This window comes from Grus americana, chromosome 7, assembly GCF_028858705.1.
Source record: "Grus americana isolate bGruAme1 chromosome 7, bGruAme1.mat, whole genome shotgun sequence".
Classification (NCBI taxonomy): Eukaryota; Metazoa; Chordata; class Aves; order Gruiformes; family Gruidae; genus Grus; species Grus americana.
Window position 1 is genome coordinate 26,342,172 of NC_072858.1, and position 13,380 is coordinate 26,355,551.

The 13,380-nt window shown below is 36.2% G+C and overlaps 1 protein-coding gene across 19 annotated transcripts in view; it reads right to left on the reverse strand.

The window, feature by feature from the left end:
- The window catches only part of KCNMA1 (potassium calcium-activated channel subfamily M alpha 1), a 501,788-nt gene that overhangs the window by 41,309 nt on the left and 447,099 nt on the right, over positions 1-13,380 (reverse strand). The window lies entirely within an intron of this gene.

Here is a 13,380-nt window from a genome sequence, read left to right on the forward strand (position 1 = left end):
TGAGAATGAAATTCACAGGAATGGCTAACACATCAAACCGGCCTTCTACTCCATTCAGCTCGGTATATTATCCCTGTTTTATATGTCACATATACATTATGCCACATTTTATTCCAGTTTCAATATAGGTTTACTAAATACTAAAATTGGCTAATTTATTGCAATTACTCTTGATTCTGACTGGAAATAAACAGACAATGAAGATTTCCTTTTCTTTCTAGTCTTTTTTCACATTAAAAAAAAATAAATATACATTGCATAGTTACGGAATCAGCATGAACCTGAAGAAGCTTTCTAATTGCATAGGCTTGAATGATGTACCAGTGGCAATATATTAGCTACTAATAATATCTAAGGTTGTACAGATGCAACTGCCTGAAGAACAGCAGTGATACTACTGGTAGTACCCAATCTGGGAAGTTTGGGAACCTCTGCTTCGATCAGTACAGGATCCCGAGTCAAGGAGCCAGAAGGAAACTTCTGCCTCGGATGGCCATTCTAGGGGGAAGAATATTCAAAGCATGCAGTCACCAGTGTAAATAAACAATTTGCTCGAATGTGTCAAGAAAAAAGGAAGAGTATACACAAAACTAGTGAGGTACTGCCTGCTCTTAAGAAAAGATGAACTTTCCATTGCTAAGTTTGAAATATTTTGGCTCACAATTTTTCCCACTTAGTGAATATTAATCTTAGAAAAGTAACTCATTATTATGATAGAATAACTCATTTTATTATTAAGGTTTTGCTGGTCTCTTATAGTTCAAATGTCTTTTTATATGTAAAGAAATACTAGCAGGAGCGTGTCTTCATCAGCTCCATATTTTATTTATTTATACGGGATCCAAAACCCATTACACTAGCAACCAAGCTGGTAAAGACAATGATAACAGTAAAATGTAATGTGGTATTCTTTAAGTAGTGAAAATTAAGTGGCAACCATAAAATTTATGCCACGGTATCCAGTGCACAGTACAGTCATACTGAAAACTTCCAGCAAGCAGGTTTTTTTTTTTTTTTTTTTTAGTTTTCAGCACTATATGGACTATTTACTGTTATTCATGCATCTAAATACTACTGTTGGACTTAAAAATGGCATAAACTCTAGAAACACTTCAACAACACATTAACTTTCTTATCCATTATTATTTACTGGAGAGTTAAATGGGTTGATAAAAAATAAAATGTTTACTTCCTTGTTTGTATTTCATTAGTACAATATCAGCTGTCCTTTCAGCTAGGGGTTTTGAGTATTTCTGAGAGTCTTTAGTCTGTTTCTTGTTATTTGATAGGATTCTAAGAATAAATATTCAAATTGCAATGTGGATTTTTGTAGCTAGTTTAAGAAGTTTGAATCTGTGGTTTTGGGCACAGCCAATCTGAAATATAAATCCACAGATAAATTTTAAGGCCTATTTGCATTTGGCACTGCAAAGTGCATTGCCATAAAATAAAATAAAAAAAAGAATATCAAGATATATTCCAAATTTTAAGAAGCACCCTCTTTGTCTATGTTATTCAGTCTATAGCTGTCTCACTCAAAATGGAAGATATGTCTAGACAGACAGAGTTTACATTATCACTCAAGAACCGAAGATTCAATTGAAGAGTTAATAATAATCAAATTTTCAAATTATAAGAAACCTGGGAGACACAAAGGTAAAGTTGCACTTCTCAAGCAAATAAGCAGAATCATTTCTGTCTCTTGGAGGGAGAGTATTTGAAATGTGCATCACAAGATACTTTGCATAAGCACTTCCCCACATTTTTCTCCTGACAGACTTCCCTCCTCTTGTTTATCAAACAAAGGGTAGCGTCTCCTTTCACTCACATGAGGGAAGTCCTATGGAGAAATGAGTCAAGAGAGTACTAGTCTTGGAGGAAAAGCTCAGGAAGGCACTGCTGTCCCCTGCCTCCCTTCACTGACCAGAAAGGGAGAGCAGAGAGATCTGCAATCCCCAGCCCAGCCTCTCATGAACACCTGGAAGGAAACACTCTAGGTCCTTTCCACATTGCTACCTATCAGCTTGGTCTCTACTATTTGACAAGAAAAAAGATGAGGACATTTCTTCCCTTTCATGAATTTTAGGTCTCACACTAGGCTTATCACCATCTAATAATGAAATTTAAAACCAAAGAGCCTGCAATTTTCATCAGTTTTTAGTAAAATTACTGTACGTGCTAGACACTAAAAACAAGTAAGAGGAGCTGAGAATGGAAGCATTGCCTTACATGCCACATCTGGCTAAGAAAACGTTGTGAATAGGACTGCAAATATGTGTTTGAAAACTCCATGAATATCATACTTCAAGGAATCCTTTTCCAAGATACTGTGGCAAAATCCCTTTTTTTATGAACTCTACAGAAGATTTGGTAGAAAGGAGCAGGCAATAGAGTATCTGAGATTTATCTGTTTGCTTAGGCACACGCTGGAAATAGCAAGGTTGCTAAATTGGAGTAACATGGAAAAATCTTTTTGGTTGTTCTCTTAGAAAGAGTTCACCAAAACATTATTTTAAGCAGCTTGTGAAACACTTATTTCAAGCCAGGGTAGATTAGATAAATCAATTCAATAGGGATCTTTTTATATAGCTGAACTTTTTTCTGTAATTTTGAAGTTACCATCCAGCAAGTATCTTCACACGCAAACAGTTAGAATAGGAACAGTTTACAAATTATTGAGGATTTACAACAGCTATAGTTTCTAAAATACACAGTTTAATATTAAACCAAATGGTTCAGGCACTTCTTCCAAATTTAATTTTGGTTACAACATAAGCGGGTTTTGAGCAAGCTAAAATGACTAACGGAACATTTGTTCTTAATATCTCACATAATTGTAGTATTATTAATTGAATCCATCTGTCCTCAAACAAAACAAGAAACAATTCCCCCCAAGGTTTTCTCAGCACCCATATGACATTGTTTGATTTCAGTGATATTTCCCTCTTCCTTTTTTTTTTTTTTTTTTAAGAGGAGGAGGTCTTTTAAAAATATCTGTCTTTGCCCTCACTTGGAGACTTATTTCTAAGTTACAGAACAAGCAGACTGACACGACCTTAGCAGAAATAGGAAATCCTATGAAGACATCGAATCACATCATAATAATGCTGCCTATGGATTTAAGCAAAATCTCTGTAAAGTCAAACTTATGGAAAATATGCATGCTGTTATACTGTAGAGATACTTTGCCTCCCACTACTAACCAGTAATCATGCTCCTGTATTAGTATTAACTACACAGTACTTGACATCTAAATTTGAATACAAAATATAAAACAGCAATCAAACCTCGAATCAATATGAAAGGTCCAATCTCAATTATACTTTCATAGGATCTACTTTAGAGCTCTAAGGAAAGTTTGAAAATGATTGGGTATTGCTATGACATTACAGAAATTTTATATCTTGATCTTGTATCCACATAAGTCAGTATGAAAATTCCCAGTAACCATAAGCTTACCGGGGTCTGTTGAATAAAAATAAATCATAATAACTAGTCAAGAACAAAGTTTACCCTTCTTCCTTCGATAAAAAAATTCTATTATACCATCTGTAAAATACACAGATTTAGTTTTTCAGGTTTGGTTTGTTCAGATGTTAAAAAGAAAAGCTGTTAAAAAAAAAAAAAAAGATTAAGGGCAGAGCAGTATTGATTCTCAAATGAAGGCAATGCCCCAGTTCAGCCTGGATATCCAACTCTGCAGATGCTGAAAGGTTTAGAAGGTTCTTGATAACCAGGAGCTGCCAAGTTTTTAGAGACTGCCTATTATGGAGAAGTCTGGTCTGCCTCAAATTTAACCATGTCAAACTTAAAAATCAACAGATCAGTCTTGATAAAAGAACTATTTTGTAAGCTTTACCCTAAAGCTGTCGAAGTTCTGCAACCCGCTAGCAGGTGTTAGATTCTGCTCTTCTACAGTGGATATCACGGACTAGGATTTAGCTGGAAAGAAGTGAAATCTAGCTTTCTCCTCTAACATTATTAGACTAGTGGAATCTGCTGAATATCGACGCTTCGTATGTCTTCCACACTAAAGCAAAACAGTGACATTGATCTCTGAGTTCATGTATGTCCTTTAAAAAAAAGCAACCACCTTTATGCATATAAATAACCATTTATTAAACAAACAATACATACTGAAGCAAAGAAAGATACCAGAATTATGCTCATGAGGCTGCCTACTATGATATATAACTTTAAAACTATCTTGTAATGCTGTAATATATTATCTATATGTTCCATTTTCTTGAAGTTATCTTCATAATCAAGATGCTATCACAAGTATCGTGGGCATTGCAACTATTTTTAATTTTCATTTAAAGAGCAATTAAAGAAAGACAATGGATACACAAGATAATAAAGTAAGTGATTAGCAGCATGCAAATGACATAGGCTTAATGATAATACCCTGTTCTATTCTCCAAAGGGCCTGTCGAGAGAAACCCTTCCTACATGTGGTTGTGCAGCTAATGTGCCTCAGCCTACAATTACAACATTGCTGACACCATTAACCACTGAAACAACATCACTTCATGAAATCCTTGTTGTCTCATTAAAATGCAAAGGGTCAGGTAATTTACCAGCATTGTGTGTCTACTTTTGTTGTGGGTAATTAGCAAGCATTACCCAGCATGGACTCCTACTGGGGAATAGTGAAACTCTGTGAAATTTTAAAAATGATTTTTTCATTTGATGGGAATTTGAAAGATTCACAATTACGCCCTCAATACAGCTTTGTATTCAAGGGCCCATGAAATACAGATCTTTTATACTAAAATTCAAATTTTTAAAAATTTACTTTTGTATAATTGGATCTAGATATGCATCTCCTTCTGCAATTAACTTTTAAAAAATAGACAGAGAAGCCAAATACTTTACAGTTTCTTAAAGACTTAAAAACCAAATGGTATCTTCAAAAAGAGTTTTTCAAAGTCAAAACACAGAGATTTGTGCAGTACATTCTAATACCCATGTTCCCTCCCTTCTTGCTAATTGAAGTCCCATATCATCACTTAAAGCAACCTTGATAACATTCACTATTGGCTCACATCTTGTCAGAGAGCAGAATGGTCTCTTATTCTTTAAATGGAAGTTTTGGAACATAAAACACATTCCAATAAAAGTGAACAGAAAATTATGAATTCATTAAACTACTTTGGTATCTTGTGCTATATATAATATTTATATTCCAACTACTGTAAAATATGCTTTAATATCTTTAGGCAACTATAAGGACTTAAATATTTATAAAATGGCTAAAGATAAAGTATAGCTCTCTTATTCCTACATACAGATGATGTAAGGCATGCAATCAAAGACAATAACACTTTCAACCCATTTGTCATCTTAAAGGAGCCTTTCAACTTCAGATCCCTTGTGTGCAATCTACATAAGAGTTGTTGCCTACACAGGCAACTCCAGAGGAGTTTGCTCCTTAAAAACTACCAAGAGTGCTATACTTCACATAAAACAGGGTTTTCTGAAAATGGAGACAAAACTATAAATTTGCAGGCAAAACAGCTCCAAGTGGGGCTTCAAAATACTGCTGTATTTATCTCTGGGACATCTGGGAACAGGAAGCATTTTGATTTAATATTTCATAACATAGAGGCAATTGCTTCCTTGCCTGGTGTATAATTAATGCTCATAAAAAGAGCGGGGTTTTTTTTATTCCTCAGCATCAGAAATGCACAAAATAGTACACCTTCATAATAGGGGTTTTGCTTTCAAGATGTTGAACAGCAAATAATAATAAAATAGACTCACCATGAATTTATAACAGTCTTGGGATGGTTAAATATATTTATAGTTTAAGTGTGAAATCACGTGCTTGATGTACTGTACTATCTACCTCCTTTGCCCGGTTTTATCTTTCTCTGGCTGAAGCAGAAGGTGTCTTGAAAGCAGAGGAGGAAGAGGCAATTGTGAAAGCTTGAAGGTATTTGGGCTAGGACCTTGCACCATTTCTCAAATACAGGGATATTGCATCAAAGAAACATGTCTCTCCAGCCATTCCCCAACACATTTTTAGTTTATAAGCAACAGAATTGGAAACCTCTTTTCTTAATAGTTTTTCTCTCTTCGTAGGAAAATTTTGACAGAGAGAGAGGAAACTGTTCTCTGCATGTCTAAGTTCCAGCAGCTAATATTAATGCCCAGCTGCAAGGAAAATACAAGAAATGCAAACGGTGGGTGGGAACTTTTCTGTCAAGGGTTTCTTGTGAAGGCTGGAAGGCTAGCAAGGTCCGAACATAGGCGGCTTCTATAGCGCAGGACGCAAAGTCAAGTGAATAACCTCTCTCCGGCTCAGCCTCTTTAGTTTATTTAAGTCCAAATCTTGCAAAGACTTGCACATAATCTAACTTTACACAGGTGGATAGTTTCATTGAAGTCAGAGAGATTTATTAACCTGTATAACATTGAGCACATAAGTTTTGGAACAAGCAAGGCATCAGATTGTAAACTTGCCAGGGCAAAGGCCATATTTTATTCTTGTATATATCAGGACTATGACAACAAGCTCTTAATCCCATCTAGAGCTCCAGTGTGCTACCATAAAATAAATAACAGTTATCAGCTGATCCATCTGGTTCAGCAGGATAAGAAATTATGTGCATGCTGCAAAAAGGTAATACTGAGTTATTTATCACAGTGACCTAATCTTCAAAAATTAGATTTTTTTGTGAGCAAATGGTGATGTGGGACATGTGCTGAGAAGTTAGGATACCCTTATTTAATTTTTCAGTTATTAACTTCATCACTTAGGATGGTCAGTCTTTGTTTTGAAAAATAATAATGAAACTGAACTACAAAAAGCATTTAAAAATTCAGTTAGTTAAACAATAACCAACCAAGTAGAGAATTTTGCTAATTGAATTATTACTTTTCTCATTTACAACAACTGATGCTAGCAAAAATAAAGGAGCATTCAGAAACACACAGTATAAAAACATCCTTAATCAGGTGTAACCCCTACACTAAACTATCAGTCCTGACAAACCAATAACCCTGATGTCAATGCAAAACACTTGCCATTTTTGCAAAAGTGACTTGTAAGACTGGTATTGTCTAGGAGAAAAATTTTCAAAACATCTATGTAATTTAGGAAATTATGAGCTATCTTTAAGTATAACAAGCATTCTGCAGCCTAAATTACATTGGTTTGCAAAACCACACAGGAATCTAAGTATTGAAAAGATTAAAGTTAGTGTCATAGCTCACTTTGACACTTAAAAAAATTACCCCAAATCTTTCACTTTTTGCCAGCACTATTCAATTCTTTATTTTTAATATTACACCTACATTTAATATTCTAGATTTACTCTTATGCTTTCCTAAGGAGGTTGAATAACTCCTTAAACTCTGAAACTATTTAGCTGGCTTAAGTAGAGTGTCATTTTCTGTATCTGAAAGTAAGGCTCTTTATTTCTACATTTTTATGTAATATAACAAATTAAACATAGGAAACAGTGCTGGACTTGCCACAGAATATTGAATTCCATAACAGCCTAAAAAGTAACTGCATCTATGATTATCAAACCCTATATTCTGAAATTTTCACTTAAAACCTTTATCTTATGACTATAAAATAAGAGAAATAACATTCAACATTCACCAAAAAACCCTCCTTCAGGAATAAAGCTATTGTTCTGAACTTATAACAAAGATCTCTAACAGATTTACAATACAGTTATTTCTGAAAGTGACACAAACCCTTTGTTAACCAAGCATTTCAGACAGTATTTATCCTTTCCCTTTGCTTAAGAATTTTCTCTCATTTCCAATCATGATAATACTATTGTTGTTCTCTCTCTTTTGCTAACACTTCAGATATAAAACAATCAAGAGTTATTGATTGGTAGAGGTGAAAAAGAATATATTACCTGCAAACAGTGGAATGAAGATCTCAAATTCATTTTAACAGGAAATTTCTTGCAGCAGATTGCAAGACTAAGTCCATCAAAAATTTCAATAATTTAAGAATTAATCAACAGATTGTGAAATAAATCTAATGAAACTCAGTGGCTGTTTTTGTCCTTTCAATCGAAGTTTAAGACCGCTCCAACAAAAAATGATGATGAAGCCACAAGTGATTTTTAACTGAACTGGATCAAATGAAACTAAACTTGCACAAGGTTATTTTAGCTTGTGTAATCTGTTACACTTGAAAGTCAGTGTGTAAAATTCTGAGTATGTTTACTTGATTTTATAGGATTTTCCCCAAAGAATCCTGCCATGATGTATAAGATGCATTACCCAGGAGTTCATCCTTTCTTTATTTTTTTCTCTTTATTCTTTCTTGTTGGAGGATCTATTACAAGAACTGTAAATGGAGGCCTTAAAAAGATCTCTCATGTGTTGAAATAGTGTTCCTAGGGAAAATTCTCATAAGTTGAAGTCATTCAGAAAACAGCTGCAATTGTTACTATACTGAAATACATCTACCCTGCTGTACTGTGATCTGTCTTGTAATGTCCATAGGAAAAATGTTACTATACGGCCTCCCTTTTCTGTACTTTAGACCTGCTTGGAGCCATAAGATCGCTTTTCTTTATTGTTTAGTAAGTGTTTTTTAATGAAATGTACTGCTCTTATTATCTAGGACTCAAAATAAGATCTAAATCACTATCCAATAAAAGAAAATTATTGAGCTGGATATCTAAAGTTACTACCCAGAGGCTACTCTGGTACAGTATTTATAAATCTCTAAACAGTTAAGTATAATTGTCTTTCTGGGTTTTGGGAAGAAAGCCAAATAGCAGTTTTAGTTACGACTGAGGAAAAATATTTTGTGTTGGGCCCTGTTCATCTGGTGGGTAAAACAACAAGTAAAATTCCCACAGTATAAGACTCTGAAAGAAAATATAAGAAACGTGAAAAACTAAATGGGAACAGTCAAGAGATGCTACTTGAAGAAGAAAGTATGGAAAGGTCAACAGAATGAAGGAAAGGAGAATTACTGGAGCTCTCCCAACATAACTGCCAAGGCAAAGCCCATCTCAGACTCGATCTGTCTGGGTGCTTTGGAAAAACCTCATGACTATGGAGCACAAATGCTTAACATGGATCTAATACTCTTTGGTCTTCTCTCCAAAATACTTCTTGATAAAATAATCTCACTTTGTATTTGAGGGGACAGAATGAAAATCAGGAAGGATCAAGGGGCAATAAAAACAAATCATCAGTACCCAAGGGTGACCTTTTTTCTCCACCACAAACATGCCTCTTTACAAACCTTTCTAGGAAGACAATCAGTCAACATCTGTAAGAGGAACTGCAAGATAATATCAGGACTTCCCTTGTCACAAATAAGACATCTGACTGAGTTTATGAGTCATTTAGTGAAGAGGTGGGCCAAGCTGTGACTTTGCAGCATTTTTTATCTCAGAAACTGAGATATCTTAATGAAAGTGATACTTTGCTGCAGCTTCAGTGGGATACACTTTGGCCTTTCTGTCCTTGGAATTTAGGTCTCCCAAAGGCAGCAAACTGCCCTGAAGATTTCCAAAAGTTCATTTTCAGGACATCAGTCTGCACCCCTAACCTCTAGCAAGCCTAAGGAGTTGCCCAGTCAGCGTTGAAACATCTCATGCAGACAGCCATGACAATGCTTTCAGCATGAGAGCTTTCAACACCACAGGTCCAATTTGAAAGAGTTTCTTGGGTTTTTTGAGAAGAATGACATCTTTTATGGAAAGGACACTAGCAAATCCTTCCAGAACAGTTAGTAAGCTTTGCCTTCTAAGGAAGGCACCTTGTTTCCATTCACAGTTCTGTCTAGTCATGAGTTTGGTCATATGTTGCTAGATGGCTGATGATGAGCATAGATTTGACAACTTAGATAGTTTAAGGTCATTTGCTCTGGGTACTCCAGGGTGCTTTGTGGCTCTGGTCCAGAATATTTTTTTTTCTGTGCCTTGGAACTGTTAAGTTCTTTTTCTCTTCTTCAGGAGGTCAAGGCAGAGAACTCTGGTGGTTTAAGATGCAATTCTGGCAGGATCAGTTAGGACTCAAAGCAGGCAGATCAGAGGACAAAAGTGTTGTCACACTGCTTACAGAAGGTCCAGATAATTCATGTTACCCAGTACAAAAGCCTGGGAATATTTTAATACTATAAGGAGACACTAGGAAATCTTTGTTGCTGCATGAGAACAGCTGTATGTGTATTAAGTTCATCTTGAACTATTAATGAGAAAATCCTTTGTTGATATAAACCAGATTAGTTCAGTAGACTTTCTTTCAGCAGTTAACTTAATCCATTGGGAGTTGGTGGCCCTATTGTTACAGAACTTTCCCTATCAGGAAGGCTTGCTGTCTATGTCCACCCTCCTGTTCCTTCTACAAGGCCTTTCCTCTGAGACTGCATCTGGGTTCAGTCGTTGGTGCAATGCTATGTCCCTGGTTGGAAAGGACATGTTTGGATGGATACAGAAGGTTGGCTAGTGATGAATGTTTATATGCTTTGGACTGGAAGTGACTTTGGTGTTAAAGTGGGTGACAAGGGTGAGGCTCCAGAGAAAAGGGAATGAAACCCCCGAAATTGTGGGTTCTTTTTCTGCTACCAGCTTAGAACAAAGGAGTTATAGATATGGCCCTGTACTTCAGCACTGGCCAATGATCATGGCTTATCTGATGGTTAAATACATTTGCATCCTGCTTTTTATGGTGCACTTCTTGTACTGGTGTCATCTTTTCTCTGACACTAGGGTAAAATAATCACAGATAAAAATTGGAAAGATCCTTATGCATCCAATAACCTATCAATTAAATGACTATTTTTTTCTTTTTCAGAGGCATAAGCATAAATTATATATTAGGTTTTCATATGAGATTCCACTGCTTAGTGACTACAGAATTATACTAGTTTATTACTTAGAATAGCAAGGGTAAGATTACACTGTTGATTCACCAAAAATCTCACAGCTTAGCCCATATATTTCTCAGGCTGTTCACATATTTTGTTTTGTTTCTTCTCTTTTCAACACCCTGTCACAGGTCAACTGACATTCTTCCACACACCCAGATTTTTTAATGTTAGTGTTCCTATGACCGGTAATAAGAGTCACATAAAAGAACAGCACAGAACACTCTTTCAAGGGATGGTGTTGTGAGGAATGTCTTAATTCAAAATCATACATTCAGATCTAGAAAAATTCAGATTAGCAATGCTTAAGGTTTGTACCAGCTAATGTGTATAGGATAGGTATGTCAATACAGAAATGTTTAAGCAAAAGTAAAATGACAACTCGCTCTGTAAATAAGGGCACTTAATTGCCAGTAAGGATCTATGAGGTGGTTCTAATATGCTGTTTGTTGACCAGCAAAAGCTGAATCACCTGGTTTATATAATTGTCATGATAGTTGTGTCCACCATACGTTAAAGCTGCATTTCATGGAGAAAAATGTCACATTAGATATAATTTCCAGTAAAATTTGTGCTATCTACTGATCTAATTGCTTCTGACAGTCTAACCATTGTATTCAAGGTCTTTCAAGAAAATTTACGGTATTGAAAGCAATGCAACCAATTCAGGATTTGTGGATACCATAAGCAGAGAATTTACTGGGAAGATAATTCTTTTCTGAAGCAACTGGTTTTAGAAGAACCCCTCCTAAGCCAGTGCTCTCAACTAATAGGCTGCTGGTTACCTACCTTATGTTATGCCCTGTTTCCCCAGAAAAACTACAGAAAGAGTCACCTTTTTTTACACGCAGAATGATATTGATGTGAAGAAAGGTCCAAAATTTCTATGTGCTAACCTATTGTGCCTCTGCTTCTCTGCATCAACAACAGTGAATAGGGCTGACGGGATTTGGACCATGGCCCCAGTCTACACTTCCTGACCTATAGAGGTTCTGCTCTAGCAGCAACCTGGGTATTATAGAATCATAGAACAATTCAGGTTGGAAGGGACATCAGAGGGTCACCAGTCTGACTTCCTGCTCAAAGCAGGGTCAGCTATTAGGTCAGATCAGGCTCTTCAGGGCTTTATGCAGTCAGATCTTGAATACCTCCAAGGATGGAGAGTAAAAAATGACAGGTGTTCATGTGGTGCAGAAGACTGTTATATTACTAGGTTTTTCCACCCTCATTCAGGGATCGTCTAAGATCCAGTGTACTCCCAGAGGTAAAATACAACAGCCAAGTGTTGGAAATATCACTAACCTCTGAGCAAAGGCAGAATAAGGAAATTCCTTCAGACTGCCCATGCTCAAGAACAGGAAGGAAGGAAGGAAAGAGGTGAGACAAACATTCTATTTCTTGATGATTTTAATTGTGTGTGTGATAGGAGACAGAGACACGCACCAAAGAATACCCAATAGTCTGGCAGTGAAAGTACGTATTTGGCTTTGAGATACAAAATTTCAAATCCCAGGTCTAAATCAGCAAAACAAGGAACCTCCATGCCTGTCTTCCACTTCTGCAATGAGTTTCCTAATCATGACTATAAGTTATCATAGTGTGAGCATGGTCAGTCCCACAAATTTTTAAGGGAAAAACTCTAAAATCTTTGGGGTTGTATGGCTTCCAGGCCACCGATTTGAAACTTCAAACACCCATGGGATTGAAAAAACACTTCCTTCCTCTTCTTCTCTAAATCTACTTGTTATCCAGAGAACTATCCAACCTAAGTTTGAAAACTCCAAACATTTAGTTTCCTGGTACAATTTCATTCCAGCATTAAATTCCACAGTTTTACTGCTGATTCTAAGAAAGAATTTTCCACGTTCAAGAAGTTTCCGTATTCAAGAAGTTACACTGCTGCCTCTGATTTTTGGCTCATAATTCCTATTTCCTGATTAGACTGTATAGAGGAAAAACTGAACTTAATCTTAGTTCTCACAGTCCTTGAGGGAAAACTATCTCTAGGTCAGGCTCACGGGGAAATTGCAGACCAAAGCACTATCCTTTCTACACCTACATTTATAGCAGGGCTGCATCCAGAGGGAATATTTACTGCAGCACTTAATAGGTTTATCAAAGGTAGGATTCAGCTGCACAAGCTGCAAGACCCTTCAGGGATGGGAAGATGATTGTTTTTACACTGATGGTCTTTGCCAGGGTGCTTACGACTGCTTTGCAGCTGCTTTGCGCGGGCACAGTTGGTGTAAAATAGCCTTTGGCTACTGATGAATCAGTCCCCTACTCTCAGCAAAGACTGAAGATTTTGTTCAGTGTCCTTAAATGGGATGAGTACATGTCACACCATGGCAAGAAATCAGTTTTGAGTTAATTCTAAGTGGCTTTTTGAGGAAGAAGGCACAGGAACAGTAAAGAAAATTTAAAATTCTGTTCTTTTTATTTAGCTTTTTGGCTTGGATTACTCAGCTCTTTTTCTCTGTGGTTGCAATGTGCTTTACGTAAAAATGAAATCTTGT